This window comes from Kryptolebias marmoratus, linkage group LG7, assembly GCF_001649575.2.
Source record: "Kryptolebias marmoratus isolate JLee-2015 linkage group LG7, ASM164957v2, whole genome shotgun sequence".
Lineage (NCBI taxonomy): Eukaryota > Metazoa > Chordata > Actinopteri > Cyprinodontiformes > Rivulidae > Kryptolebias > Kryptolebias marmoratus.
The window spans coordinates 8,767,447-8,781,736 of record NC_051436.1 but is presented as its reverse complement, the minus strand read 5'-3'; the positions used below and the strand labels follow the sequence as shown (position 1 = coordinate 8,781,736).

Below are 14,290 nucleotides of genomic sequence, written 5' to 3'. Positions count from 1 at the left end.
CCCCCCCCCCCCTCTCCATCCTCGGCGAGGAGGAAGGCCAACAGATGGGCACGCTGGGAGAACAGGGGAGGAAGAGTTGACAGAGGATGACGGAGAAAAGGCCCCTGAGCTGCACCGTGAGTTCGCTGTCAGGAGTGTTGTTTCATTAAGACACCAAAACTGTCAGGAGAGCAGCCAGGCACACGGCAAGACACATCGCGCTAACATCCCGGTAACCCCTTCCCGCACAGAAATAGCTCCGTCAGAATTTACCGATACCCCTGTCAAAAACCCCGGGAGCTCTTACCTCTACCAATCAAAACAGGTGTAGCGTTCACCTGCAGCGCCTCGGTGAGGGGGTGACAGAGAGAGTGATGGGATGTAACAACGTGCGGTTTTCTATATAGGGATGATAAATTGGAATCCAGAACAATCCCGTCCCAAAAAAACTTCAAATGTCCCATGGCTGCTTTTTAGAGAGCTACAAATAACCGCAGCCTTGCAGGACGTTTGCATTTCCGTTAATCGATAGGATTTAGAGACTAACACTTATTTGTTCACATTCTGTCATTTCTTGTTATCGCCTGCCGCCATGAAGGGTGAGCGAACATGATGGCTGCCGTATCACAGCCGCAGTACGGTGGCCACATTGAGGTGCAGTTGGCATAAAAAACCAGGAGGAAACTGCCGAGACTGGTAACGCCGATACGTCTCGGGGACATTCCTGGTTGCAGCAGGAAATCAATCCCCAACAAACACTTCGAACCCCAACGGATCGGAATATTTCCATAAAACTTTGGCATGCAGAGTGCCAACGGGTGCTTGCTTTTCTCAGGAATACCAATCCGTTTATGCTTCTGCAAGTAATTTTGAAGTCGGTGGCTAAACTATTTGTTTGTGGTCCTCCTAAAACAAACTATCATGACAAAACTACTCGGTCTCAGTAAAAGGCACGTTTAGAGAAACAAGGTTTTGTAGGCTGTGACAATGAATGACAGATAGAGTTTAAATAACTATTAAACTCCAGTATCGTAGACTATTGTGAATAATTTGTGGTGTGATTAATATTTTTGCTAAAGTAGTATTTTAGGGCAAAACATTTAGGATGAACAGTTTTGCTGTCCCTTTTGTTTGTTTTATCAATTTTGTTGGTTCATCTCAGTACAGCTCGTTTTTTGGTTGATTAGCAATACAAAACGAAATATGACATTAGCATGTTAGCTTCACTTAGCAGGACAGAAAATAAGAGAAAAACAGATAAAATAATCTGTCTCATTTAAGCTATGCTGACTAAAAGTTAGAGTAAGGCCAATTTGAACACATTTTATTAAATCTTTGAGAAGTTATCATAATTACGGCCTAATATTTTGATGATTAGCAAAACAAAGAAACTGTCGTTAGCATGTTAGCTTCGCTTAGCAGGACAGAAAACAAATCAAAACAGCTCAAATATTTTTCCTCATTTGACCTATATTGAGCGAAATCTAGAGTTTAGCCGCATTTGAACACATTTTTCAAACTTTTTCTCGTTTCGCCGTCATTACAGCTCGTTTCTTTGGGTTGATTACGAAAACAGAAAGAGGGTTTTAGCATGTTAGCATCACTCAGCAAGACAGAAAACAAGCTCAAATATTCCTACCTTTTTGAGCAGCACACTTAGTCACAGAGCCAAATTCGAGCATTTCTAAACTGTTGTTTTATTGTCATTACGGCTCGTTTTTTTGAGGAATTAGCGAAAAGAAGAAACGTCGTCATTAGCATGTTAGCTTCAGGTGAAAAACAAAAACAACTCAGCTGAGTGAACCTTCGGGTTTAGGGCAATTTTAAACAGATATTTCTCCAACTTTTCCTTTAATCCATACTAACCCCATTAGCGTCAGTCTGTTACGCCTACGTAAGCAAAAACAAAGTGGACAAAAAGAAGACTTGCTACGTTATAATGCTCGGCCCAATGTAACGAGATAATCAATGTTTTTCATTTCGCCGGACGATGGTCATAATGATATGGCTGAGAGGTGTATTCATTAAAGCTCTTAATTTCCTAATTAACTCCAGCTGAACTATTGATTTGTATGGCTGTGTGAAAATGGTAAAAAACCTGCTTAGCTCAGATATGTTTTTTTATTCCTTGGCGAAAATGGAAAATGCAAAGACGCAAGCAGAAAATACATAATCCATTTTTTTTTCTCATAATAATGTAGATCAAAGGACGGCCTGGTAATACATGGAGAGGAAAACTATGTATAATAACTACCTGTGTGTGCACATGTACGAAGGGAAGTACACACTCGTCACAGTGACTGAGCATGACCAAACGACAGACGTAAATACTGCACATCCTCTAAAAAGATAAATGGGAAGAGGCAAACAGCTATGTAAATAATTAAGGCTACAGCTGCTCACTCTTCCTGAAGTGTTGCTGTGAAAATCTACCTTCAATTTTCTAGAAATAACAAAAGGAAGCAGCCATACATAAAGCCACCGCTAATGATTTGAAGAGCCTATAAATTTATCTACGCGGGTCTGCTTGAGGATAAAATCAATACCGATCACACAATTTGGCAAATGCAGCACATAAATATGTGGAATAAGTGACACCACATCCGCGGGGGGATTCTCAGATCAGCTTCCTGTCTATTAAGAGAAAATGACCACGAGTGCATTTTGAGCAAGTGCGTTTTTAGCAGCTTACCGTTGTCAAGACAACAGCCGTTTCCACAGAAGGTCAACGTATTTGTCATTATCAGCCATAAACCGCAATAAGCAATGTGTGCCTTTTAAATAATTTGGTCATTTAGAGGGTTACGGCGCACCGCCCGGTGTCCCCCGAGCCGGGCTGCCTTCGGGGCCGGCCCCCCGAGTTGCCCGGGTAACCGGACCGCACCGCCAACAATGATGTGCAAAGTCAACTACTTGTGGGCGAGATTCAAATCCCAGAACACTGCTGACACAGGCCAAAGGCAGCTTTCCCCCCCACATTCAAACGACCTGCTTTGCATGATCTGGAGAAGTCCCGGGGCAGGATCGCGCCGTGAAAACAAATGCCGGGCTTTAAGATAACAGAACCAAATCTTGGCGGGGCCGGTGTCGCAGGACATTATGGTCAAAACTAGCCTGAATGGCCGCTGCTATGGGAAACCTTATTGGTTATGCAAAGCGTCGTCCAACGAGGCTCGCGCTGACATTAAAGGGGTAGTTCGGCTCTGTCGAAACGGGGTTATGAGCAGTTAATGTATTAAAACAGGAGACAGCTCTTCGAACAACCCCAGCTCGAAGAAATAGAGTTCAGTTCTGAGCGGACTGATCAGCTAATGGCTGCTTCGAGCGAGGCCAAGACCGGCTCCAGGCTCTGAACTTTTATTGCAATTAATGAGAATGTTTATGCTATGAAATTTGGGAGGCCGTAGTCATTTAAAGACGCCGGTAATTCACTCCGGTCTCGCCCCCCCCTCGCGCTTGGCTTGTCAATCCAGTCAGGATCGAGCTGTTTCTTTAAACCACATGTGTCAAACTCAAGGCCCGCGGGCCAGATCCGGCCCTCTGTAACATTTCATCCGGCCGGTCCGACCCTCTTGTCCGGGACAGATCGAGTCTCTGATTCTTATTTTGCTTAAAAAAACTGAGCCTAAATAGTGAAGTTTTCTCTTGACAGTGACTTAGAAGCCAACAATATATAGTTTTAATTTCTGTATGATCAGGTTTTTGTTGATGGCTTTTTAAAAAAATCTGTTTTAATGTTAAAAAAATCATTTAAAAGCTGAGTGAGGCGTAAGAAATGACAGCTAATGATGTACTTTTTGAAGTTTGATCTATTTGTCTGTGTTCATTAAAGTATGTTTGCTCTAAATTCTGTATTATCTGTAACTGGGAAAAGGTAACTGATATTTCTACATGAATGATTTGACATAATAGATCTATAACCAAGGTTAGTTTACGTATTTTTATGAATATTGATCGTGATTGGCCCTTGGCTAGGACCAAATTTGTAATTTTGGCCCCTTGCGTCACTGGGTTTGACACCGAGGAAATGCTGTCACTCAAAGCTTTTCAATCCAACCAAACGCTCGTAGAGTTTTTTCCTGAATGTCACATTGAGTATCTTCCAAAAGTCGAGATCTGTATTGTGTTTGTAAATCAAGTGTGGTTTTTCCATTTATCAAGCCAAAAAAAAAACAAAAAAGGTGATGTTCCTGAAGTAGATTAGACTAAACCAGAAGTGATCGTAAAAGACTGAACAAGGTGCCTCAAAGGAAGGTTGTATTCCCGCATCAGAGTACATCGGGACATTCATCTCTCTGGGATTTTAATTAATCTGACACCTTTCAGCACGAATACAGTATCTGATTTCTGAGCAGCGCACCGTCACGCAGCACGACAGCTGAAGGAAAGCAGCGGGTTGCGGGACACGTCGCTGGAAATGTGTTTCTACTCATTATTAGGGCTATTAGGTCTGATAGCTAAAGAGCACAAAAAAGCTGCTCTGGCTATGACTCAGATTTCAGAGGAATTTCATTTTCAAAGCAGCCCACTTTAGGAATGAACCCATTAAGAGTTAAGAATAAATAGGCTGGTCCGGGAATGTCACGTGCATCAAACATGGTTTCAGATTATTCCACCTCTGAAAACTCCACCTTTTCCCGAGGAAACCCCAAATAGGACGCAAGGCCATGCCACGCCTTAACCTTGCATGGAGTCAGAAAGTATCTTAAAAAAGAAAAGAAAAAAACAGGATCAAAAAAAAAGGAACAAAAAACAGAGCGTGAATCTGTAAATAAAAGGCACCGCCGCGAGGAGTGTCGTTCGCTGTCGGGACAGACGGATGCGGGGTGTGCTCGCGTGTGTAGGCGTGTGTTTGTGTGGAGGGATGGGTGTGTGCGTGTGTGTGTGTGTGTGTGGAGGGGGGCATCAGCAGGCAAACCCAGCCCAGCAGTAAACTCGGGAGGGTAAACAATCTCCCTAATTGAATTCAATCCAACCTCACCGCAGGAGGAACTGAGGCCATTCAGTATGGAGGGGAGCTGCTGGAGGAAGTGGAGGGAAGTGTGTATGTGTGTGTGAGAGAGAGAGAGAGTGTGTGTGAGACGATTGGATGAAGAGACTTTGGCTGACAAATAAGTACAAGAAGCAAAAAAAAACAAAAAACAAACACTGTTTTTCTGAAGACACCAGTGACGACCACAAAGGCGGGTGGGGGTGTCGTTGGTTAAGGGTGGAGGTGGGGGAGTTGGGGGTTGAAGCGTGGAGAAACAGGAGCCAGCTGCGCTTTTGCATGATTACACCAAGAACATAATTTGCATCAGGGAATGAAATCCAAACATGCTCGACATAAAAAAAAAAATAGAAAAAAGAAAAAGATAAATAAATAACTGAAGGCTTCCTCGTCGCAAATTAAAGGCTCACGAGTGGCGTCCCGCAGATTTGCATATGAAGATGAGCACCTATCGTAAATCATCTCGGGCAAAACCTCCTATTGAACGCGCCGCCGAGGCCCAATTGGCTCCCATGAATGCTCTTCATTACCGCTCTGTGTCGGGGGGGCGGTGTGATGGCGGCGGGCCGCGTCTTGTACATATAATCTTGAATCTGCGGCGCATTCACGGCTCGCAATCAAACACTTTCAGGCCTGTTTACGACTGTTTTTTGTTTTTTTTCTCTGAACGACGTACAATACCTTGATGCGAGCAGGAGTGTGGTTCTTGAGGCGCCGCTGATTACAAATCCTGCAAATCACATTCCCCGTAATAAAGGCATGTTTGGTCCTGGGAGGAAATGGAGAAAAGGAGGAGGTTAGGAAAACCCGGCGGGAGGAGCTTACTTCAGTAAAGCTTCATAATACGCTAACATGGATCACTTTCAAAACCGACTTGCTTTTTCTGGTAATGTAAAATGTTGTTTTTGATGGAGGGAAAAAAAAAAAGTCAGAGATGTTTACAAAAGCTTTTCAAATTAAAACCTTATGAATACTCTTGTTTGTAGTGGATCCGCACTTCACAAATGTCACCTTTTTTTAATTAATTTATTGTCTATTTAAATGCTTGTCTCCATTCACACATTCTTTGGGGCTGTGGATCAGTGGTTAGAGGAGTTGTCGTTCGATGACAGAGTTGGAGGTTTGATTCCACCAGTCTGCCACGTGTTGAAGTGTCTGTGAGCAAAACTGAACCTCTCACTGCCTCCGATGTGTCCCTTTGGTGTATGAATGGAGTTTAAAGCTCTGATTAGACTCTACAGATGATTTATTCAAATTAGCCTTGTAGTAGAGTGCTGTGTGGATGTGTGTGGATGGGGAAATGAGAGCAGATTGTGTTGTAAAGCACTTTGAGTGAACTGATTGGCTAGAAAGGTGCTATATAAGTACAGTCCATTTACCATCCATACCCATCCCACGCCACTAGATGGCGAGACTGTCTTCATTAACGTGATATAAAACTACAGAGAAGAAACATGCTTAGCTTGGCTAAAGATTTTCTGGATTTTTATATATATATATATATATATATATATATATATATATATATATATATNTCCGTTTGGTTCTCAGTTATTCCCCATTTAAAAGTTTCGGTCAAAGTTTGACGGCGACATGATCGGGATAAAAGCAAAGACACCCGGTTAAAACATGTTGTCCATGTTTGATTGGGTTTCTGGAGCCCAAAGTGATCGCTGCCGTGTGCAAAACAGGCTCCTACAACACCGATGAAATGTTTCAGCAAAACTCAAGGCTCGTGTGTTCAAAAAGATCCACTGTCCACATGGATCGTTCGTTAAAAAATCTAGACTTTTAAAAAAAAAAAATCAGTTTTTCACACCAAATCTGTGTGTGTGCAGGAAACAATATCTGTGTTTTATATTATATTGGCCCTGTCCACTGTAACCAAGATACTTTTTAAAGTGTATTTTTTTAGGCAGCAATAATGTTGACTGAAACAACTCATCAAAACCCAAAGGAAGAGGATTTTAAGCATGGCTAGCTTTTTGGTTTGCTTTTATCAACACCTATTTTCTCCTAATCTGTACATTTTTCAGCACAGAAAAACACAAGTTTGTTGGCAACAGGATGAGGCTAAAAAAAACCCCACACAAACAAACTAAAACATTGTGAAAAAAACTGCTCCGTTGTTGTTGTTGGGGTTTCAGGAGCATTTTTTAATATTCAAGGCAATAGTTGGGATAAAAAATGGAAGTTATCAGATGATTGTTTTCCTCAAAATCTTCCTTTGTCATTAACACACACACAGACACAAACATCTACTCTTTGAATTTTTTATAAAAATATCAGTTTTTACACCAAAAAAAACATTGCAAAATGTTCATATCAGTGGTAAAGGCTTAAAATAAGGGGAAACGGTAACGTGACAGCCTATATCACACATCATTGCTTTATTTTGTCTTTACTGCTTTTTCTACGTCTGTTGAGTCAATCAGTCGTGGTTAAAGTCGACATTATCGCCAACTACCAGCCCAGGGGGGGTCTGAAATTTTATTTTAGAGCTTTGGCCGTTCTATCTGGATAGTTGTTGGGTTTGTTTTCAAGGGGAGAGTAAAATATCCATTCCAGCTTATCTGGAGTGACTTTATTTCTAAGTCTTATGATCAGAAACTTCTGCAGGATCTGAACTTGACTTTGAACCAACCTCCGGAGGCCCCCCCACCCCCGGGCGGCATGCAGACGTCGTTCAAAACGCACGCAATAATCACCTTTCAGTATCATAATTGTTACCTTTTTTTTTTCTTCCCACATTCGCGTCACAGACAGCATCTTTATTTTGACTTCTTCTGGGCTTTCGGCTGTCATTAGAGGACATCTTCATAAATTCTTCAGCCGCTCTCTGGCGCTCGCGCTGCTCCGTACGAAGTGCTATTCAGGTCACATCAGCCTTTAATGGCTGATTTATTAGGGCCCAACAGGGGCTTGGTGATGGGCTACAGGACAAAGAGCCTGTTTTAAACTGCATTAGGACTCTGCAGTAAATATCCCACACAGCATTAGTATTTTGATGACTGCCTCCACCAGTCACCTTTCGCACCGCCTCCTCCTCCACCTCCTCCCCCACCTCCGTCTCCTTTTCTTCCCCGCTTTTTAGTCCTCGTATCGATCCATCATTGGAACGCGCCACGTCACTCCGCTCATTACGGTCTTCACTCGACATGTGAAGCACACCCCTCTGCCGGGGCCGACGCCGCGCGCTGCGAGGCGAAGCGGTTAGGTTTAATTACCGCTGAATTAATGAAGCGCGCAAACTGTATTCAGAGAGACCGAAAACATTATTTCGCCGTCACCTTTCGCCGCTAAAAACGCGTTCCTCTGTTATTATGATGCAAACCGCCTTTACGTGATTTATAATCAGATCTCACATGCAATCAGAAAACTGATGAGCACCAAAGCTCCTGTAATTGAAGGGTCTACAACAGGTTATGGTTTGGAATAATAAGCTAAAATTAAATGGATTTGTTGGTAGTATGATATTTGCTATGCTAATTAGTCTGATATGGGCTGAGACAGAAAGGGGAAAAAAAGATGATTTTAACTCCATCCTGTTCAGGTTGGTAAATCATGCCGTGTGTCAGAATATATTTTAAATCAAACTAGAAGATTTCTAAATAAATTCTGAACGCGGTCGAGGCAGCTGCCGCCCGACGTTCTAACACCAATTTTGTAAAAACCAAATGTAAGAAAACGTGCCTCCATTTTTATGTATTAACTGTGTAAGAAGTGTAAAAAGGACCATAATAAAACAAAACGTTAAAGCTGTTGTCAGTGGTTTGTTTGGGTCACCATGGTAACCACGCACCTGTGTCTGTCACTCCCTGACTGCAAACCTAAAACAGCCAGCAACCTTCTCGAAGACTCTTGATGGTCACACGGGAACATTTTATGTACAAGTTAAAAAACACCCCTCGCTTCCAGTTTTGAAGAGAGTGCACTCTCTGTATTCTGGGGGGGAGGATCTGAGAGAAAACCCATAAATCATGTAGCAACGACAGCCACTCTGGGTGAAAGAAGACATATATCCGTACGTTTGGATGTACGATTCGTATATATATAAACTGAAAGAGTTGTGGGAGTGGGAAGAGTTTGTTCACGAAAAGGGTTTGAAACGTTTTTAAAATGAAGACGTCAGCAGCTGTCAGCCGGAGAAACTGGGGGAAAAATCACCAAAAAGCCGTAAAACCTAAAGTGTCACTGTGTGAAAACTGGAAAAGGTTTCAAAGCGCCATTTTAGACGTGTAAAATCCAACTTCCTGTGACCCAACTGAACAATAAATGATGCTTCTGCTGTGATGTACGTCTCCGAAGAGGGCTGGGTTTTCTCAGGAGCTTCGCCAACATCACAGTAGTCGCCATTGTTATCATTTTTTGTTTGTTTTGGGGGGGGTTGTACAGGTTTTTTTCTTTTTTAAATTTTGTCAAATCAAGGTTGGTCGGGCTGAATATCAGCTGGTTATAAACCGATTCTTTGGCCCATCTTTAATAATTCTTAATTATTATAAAAATTCTTTAAGCATATTTAATAATTTTCCCGTTTTATTTCAACACTGTACAACGAGACACAGGATGTAATGTTTTAACCACATAGTAACAATGGTGCCTCAGTACATTGGGACCCTCAGGCTGTATTCACACCTGACAGTCCTGTAGACTCGGTTTGATTGGGGACCAAAATGTCAACATTTTGGTCCATTTTCAGCTGCTGCGGTTCTTATTCACGCTGCACTGAGTCAATCGAGACAAACTCTTTGAGCGACCCGTCTCCCCCCCCTTGCCTGTGGTGGCGCCACACCAAGAACTACTGAAGGAAACGACACAAAAACCTCTGAAGAAGACACTGAGCGCAACTTCCTTCTGATGGAAGAGTAAACCCAAATGGAGTGGCGGCAAATTTTAGCGGCTTTAGGACTGAAATGGCTCCTTTTGAAGCCATTTCTCCCTCTACTGGTAGAAACATGTTTGTTTTGGTCGTATTTACCCAGAAGGCCCTGTGCTGTAGTCCGCTTTCTGATTTTGGAGCGGTCTCCGGTTTGCTTGCATTCACATACGCAATCAAACCGCGCCAGAGTTCACTTCAACCTAACCGAGACCGAGGCTTTTCAGCAGACCAGAGTTCGCTGTTTTGGTCGGCATTAGAGTTCGATTGCACTTTCACACCTCCCCCAAACAAACCGGACTTTCTAGGCCAAACGAACTAGAGTTCGATTAAAGCGGACTGACCAGGGCTGCTGTGAACGCGGCCTCAGTTAGTTATTCCTCTAAGGATCGCCTGTTCTAGACAAAGATCCAGTGGGATCTGGTAGTGCTCAGACTATTTGCTGGGAGAGACTCTCAGGAACTACCACACTTCATTTTAGCTTCATATCTGTAAGGTTGACTGAACTGAACCCAGTTTTGAGTTTGCTGAGTTAGAGGTCCATTAAAGTCTGTCCACACAAAGATAGAAGCGTTAACATGGTGGCGGGCGACAAAGAACCGGTGTAATTTTTGAATCTGTAGTCCTGACGAATCGCGCGCAAGCAAAAGAAAACATTTCACCCCCCCCCTCTTTAGTAAACTGAGCCGAGATGCTGTGAAAGAAATTGTGCCAAATTTCAAAGAATCATCTGGGCACAACGGCCAGCCGAACGAGCTGCCAGGGCCGTGCTTCATCAAATCTGCTCTTCATTATGTCTGATCGAATTTAAGACTTTGGCAGAGAACGCCGCCGCTATAGGTCAATTCAGCTGAAAAATACTGAAACCGGTTTGGTCAACAGAGCATCTGCCAGATATTTAGCGAGCCTGCAAGGTTTTGGAAAGCAGGACTCCCACACCATATTGCAACAATTCCAACCGCAAACTGTCACACCAACACACACACACACACACACACACACACACACACACACAAAAAGAGCAACAACAGAAAATAAAACTCATATTAAGGACGGAATAATGGGCCGTAGATGACTTTTATCGGGCGCTTTCACATTCTGCAGCAGTTATAGCAATAATACAAATGTTTAATTCCACACGTTCACCTCCTAAAAACACCTCCGGCTCCTTCTCCCCGCTCCTCCTTGCCGAGAAAAAACTGGATCAGAGCCAAATTTTACTCTTCTGCGGTAATCACTGCTGTTCGAGTGCTGCCGATCGAGAGCGAAGCCTCCGAGATATCTTCAAAGAGTTCTGGACCAGAGAAACGTTTACCTGGGAAGTTCCTGGCGCCCAAAGCAATTTTGTACAATTACTAGTCGGGTGTTCGTTCCAAACGTATGATGAAGCACTTGAGTTATAGATATGGATGACCCAGACTGACATCTATTTGTGAACACTGACTATTAATGCTAATAAAAGGGTTATTCTGGTATTTTATTTTTGTTTTCAACTGTACTTACATGAAATTATAAGTACTTCATACAGCCCCAAAAAGACACTGTGCAACACGTTAAATTAAGACCAGATTCCTACTTTTTTTATTGAATTTACTGTATTGATGGCGTATTTGCTGCTCAGTGCCAGGAGAGGTGGGTAAATCGAACACTGCAGTTCCTACGGGTGCTGTGTTATTCGCAAATAGGAGCAACCGTTTTTACCGCCCGCTGCCAGTAAAGGCGATCGTGTAACTGCCTTCGACTTTTAATTAACCTCGAAACGTAACGTCTGAGCCTGTAGCTCAGTCAGTTTTACAGATATTGAGCTATAATGTGGTGTGGTAGTAGCTGAGGCTAGTCTGCGAGCTAAAAATTGCACAAAATCATCAAGATTTTGACATGAAAGGTGATGGGCGATGTGCATTCTTTCTAAGGAATGCTAGTTTTTAATAGAATTTATGATTTTGTTGTTTGGAGCCCACTTATTCTGGCTCAGTGTCTTGAAGAAGTATTCATACCCCCTGAACGTTTCCACATTTAGTGACGTTAAAAGCACAAGAATCCCATATATTTCATTGGGGTCTTATGTGACAGACCAACAGAAAGTAGCGCAGAATTGGGAAGAGGAAGGAAAATAAAAGCCCGGACAAAAATAAATTTAAAAAAATGGTTGGCGTTTGCATTAAGCTTCTTTACTCTCATGTCTCTAACTAATATCCAGTCCAAACAGTTGCCTTCAGGAGTCACCTATTTAGCACACAGAGTCCACATGTGTGTAAATTAATCTCAGCATAGCATCATGAAGACCAAGTAAGTCCCCAGACAGGTCAGGGATGAAGTTGTTGAGAAGTTTAAAGCAGAGCTCGGTTGTACGGCGAAACCTGAAATACGTCTTGATGTTGTGGACGATCCGGTTTGTTGCTCCTCATAAAAACATTCACATAAAAAAATCTGTAGTTTAATAAAATGGAATAAACGTAGACCTATTGATCTGTCCGCTGATTAATTAGGCCAATCAGGCTTGAGCATACTAAGTGAATTAAAAGGCAGGCGTATACGTGGACAGCCTGACGCTGCGACATGCGTCAACCAAACATCGCCTTTCGTGGCAGGGTCGCTATTTTTTGTCAGAACCCCAACCGACTCTAAAAGATATGCTAACTTTTCAAGGAACGATGTCATATCTACCAGGTAAGCTACAAACTACAAGCATTCGACCAACCTTCTTCAAATTCTTGTCTTGATTTCTAAAAGTGGGCTTCGGTATCGGCCACTAAAAGAACACCATTCGGTCTGTTTCGAATATGGAACAGCAAGAAACTCTGAACAAACTACAAGTTTGACCTTCAATAAAAGTACGCTTTTGGGCACAACATTGGTCCGAATTAAAACACGTGACACCTGCAGATACTCAGCCTTCCTAGACGTGGAGAACTGCATGAAATATTTAACAAATATTTAATATTTAACAAGTCTGAACCACAAAAATCTGTTTCTTTTTTTTAAAATTGGGGACAAAATGCTGAAGTGGTCAAAGGTGATCACTTACATTGTTTATGTTAAAACAAAAGTTTTGGGGTTTTTTTCTTTTTTGCTGGTATTTAATCCAAAAAACGTATTTGCACGTCTCTGCACGCTGAAGTTTCAGATGTTCCCCATTTAATAAATCCTCATAAAGGCCGTTTCAAATTACAGGAAAAGAGAAAGGTCCGCGTGTTAAGTGCGGTCCGGCCGAGATTCCATTATGAGACAAAAGCGGGAGTGGGATTAATTTAACATCACGTCATTAACTTTTCACTGCCTGCTAAAGATATTCAACCACTTAAAGCAGGCAGGGAAGGGGGGTGGGGTTAAAAGAATCGGGCTGGGCTGCCAAGGAAACCGTCCAGAATCGTTAGAAAAGCTCAACGAGGACAACTGTCCTCTGCAGAAGTTGCCATGAGCGGCGACTAGAAGGCTCCTTCCACGTCGGGGTTTCATGCCCCCCCCGTCCCCCCCGCCGCACGTTCATGTCATCAACACTAAAACAGCTCGGAAACACAGTGAGAACTAAAACACAAGAACAATGTTTCTCTAGTGCAAATCTTTTTTTTTTTTTTTTTAAACGTCACAACTGCTTCCTTAAAACCAGACCAAAAACATGAAAAAAGTGAAACATTTCCTCTGAACGACCTCCAACCAGCCTCTGTTTACAGAACGAGCGAGGTTTGTAAAAGATGATTGGGCCGGTCATTATTATTCAGTTTAATTTGCGTAAAAATCCCGAACAAACTGATTGTTTAACCTCAATAAGCAGTTAAATAACCGCTTAAAAGCACCGAAGAAATTAGTAGTTAAGTGGAGGGAGGTTCTGCTTAAAAAAACATTGTTTTTTATTTGCTTTTTTTCATATAAAAGAAAATAAGATGGGGTAGAAAAGTAAAAGGGGCCAGCTACGAAGTGAACGAGAGCAGAAATTAAATGTGTTACGATCTTTTTGTGCTGTTGGGGCAGATTAAACTTTCCTAAACTTTCTTTTTATTTGTCGTTTTTTAAAAACAGGAAGCGGGGCGAGGAACGTGCACGTAAAGCCTCCACACTGGGCGCCATAGAGGACGTCCTCTGGTCGTACATCAGATTAGGGGGCGGAGCCATGGCGTCAAGGGAGGAGTTTCATGATGTTTTTCCTCTGGAACCCTTTTTTTTTTGTTTTAAAGAAACGCTGTTTCTGTGTGGATGGAAACAAGTTTTTTAAAAAAAACACCGAACGCGAAGACATGAAACGTTTTGTTGTCGCTTCTGCGTTTAACAGAGATGGTTTCAGCCCGGGGGTGGGAGGATGGGGGGGGACGACGATTGAAACCGAAGCTGCCCGTGATCCGCACGAGATAAATCAAAAGTGAACTCTCCGTCTTCAGATTCAGACTGGCTGCACTCACCATCTGCTTCCCCGCGATCGGTGCTGGCTCTGCAGCTGTTGGTTACCT

General features: G+C 42.7%; 1 protein-coding gene across 1 annotated transcript in view; it reads right to left on the bottom strand.

The window, feature by feature from the left end:
* LOC108234847 (adhesion G protein-coupled receptor L3) overlaps positions 1-14,290 on the bottom strand; it is a 289,951-nt gene that overhangs the window by 251,577 nt on the left and 24,084 nt on the right. Inside the window, exon 2 of the mRNA XM_037976458.1 lies at positions 5,651-5,738. The gene's annotated coding sequence lies outside the window, so the exon portion shown is untranslated. The remainder of the gene's footprint in view (positions 1-5,650; positions 5,739-14,290) is intronic.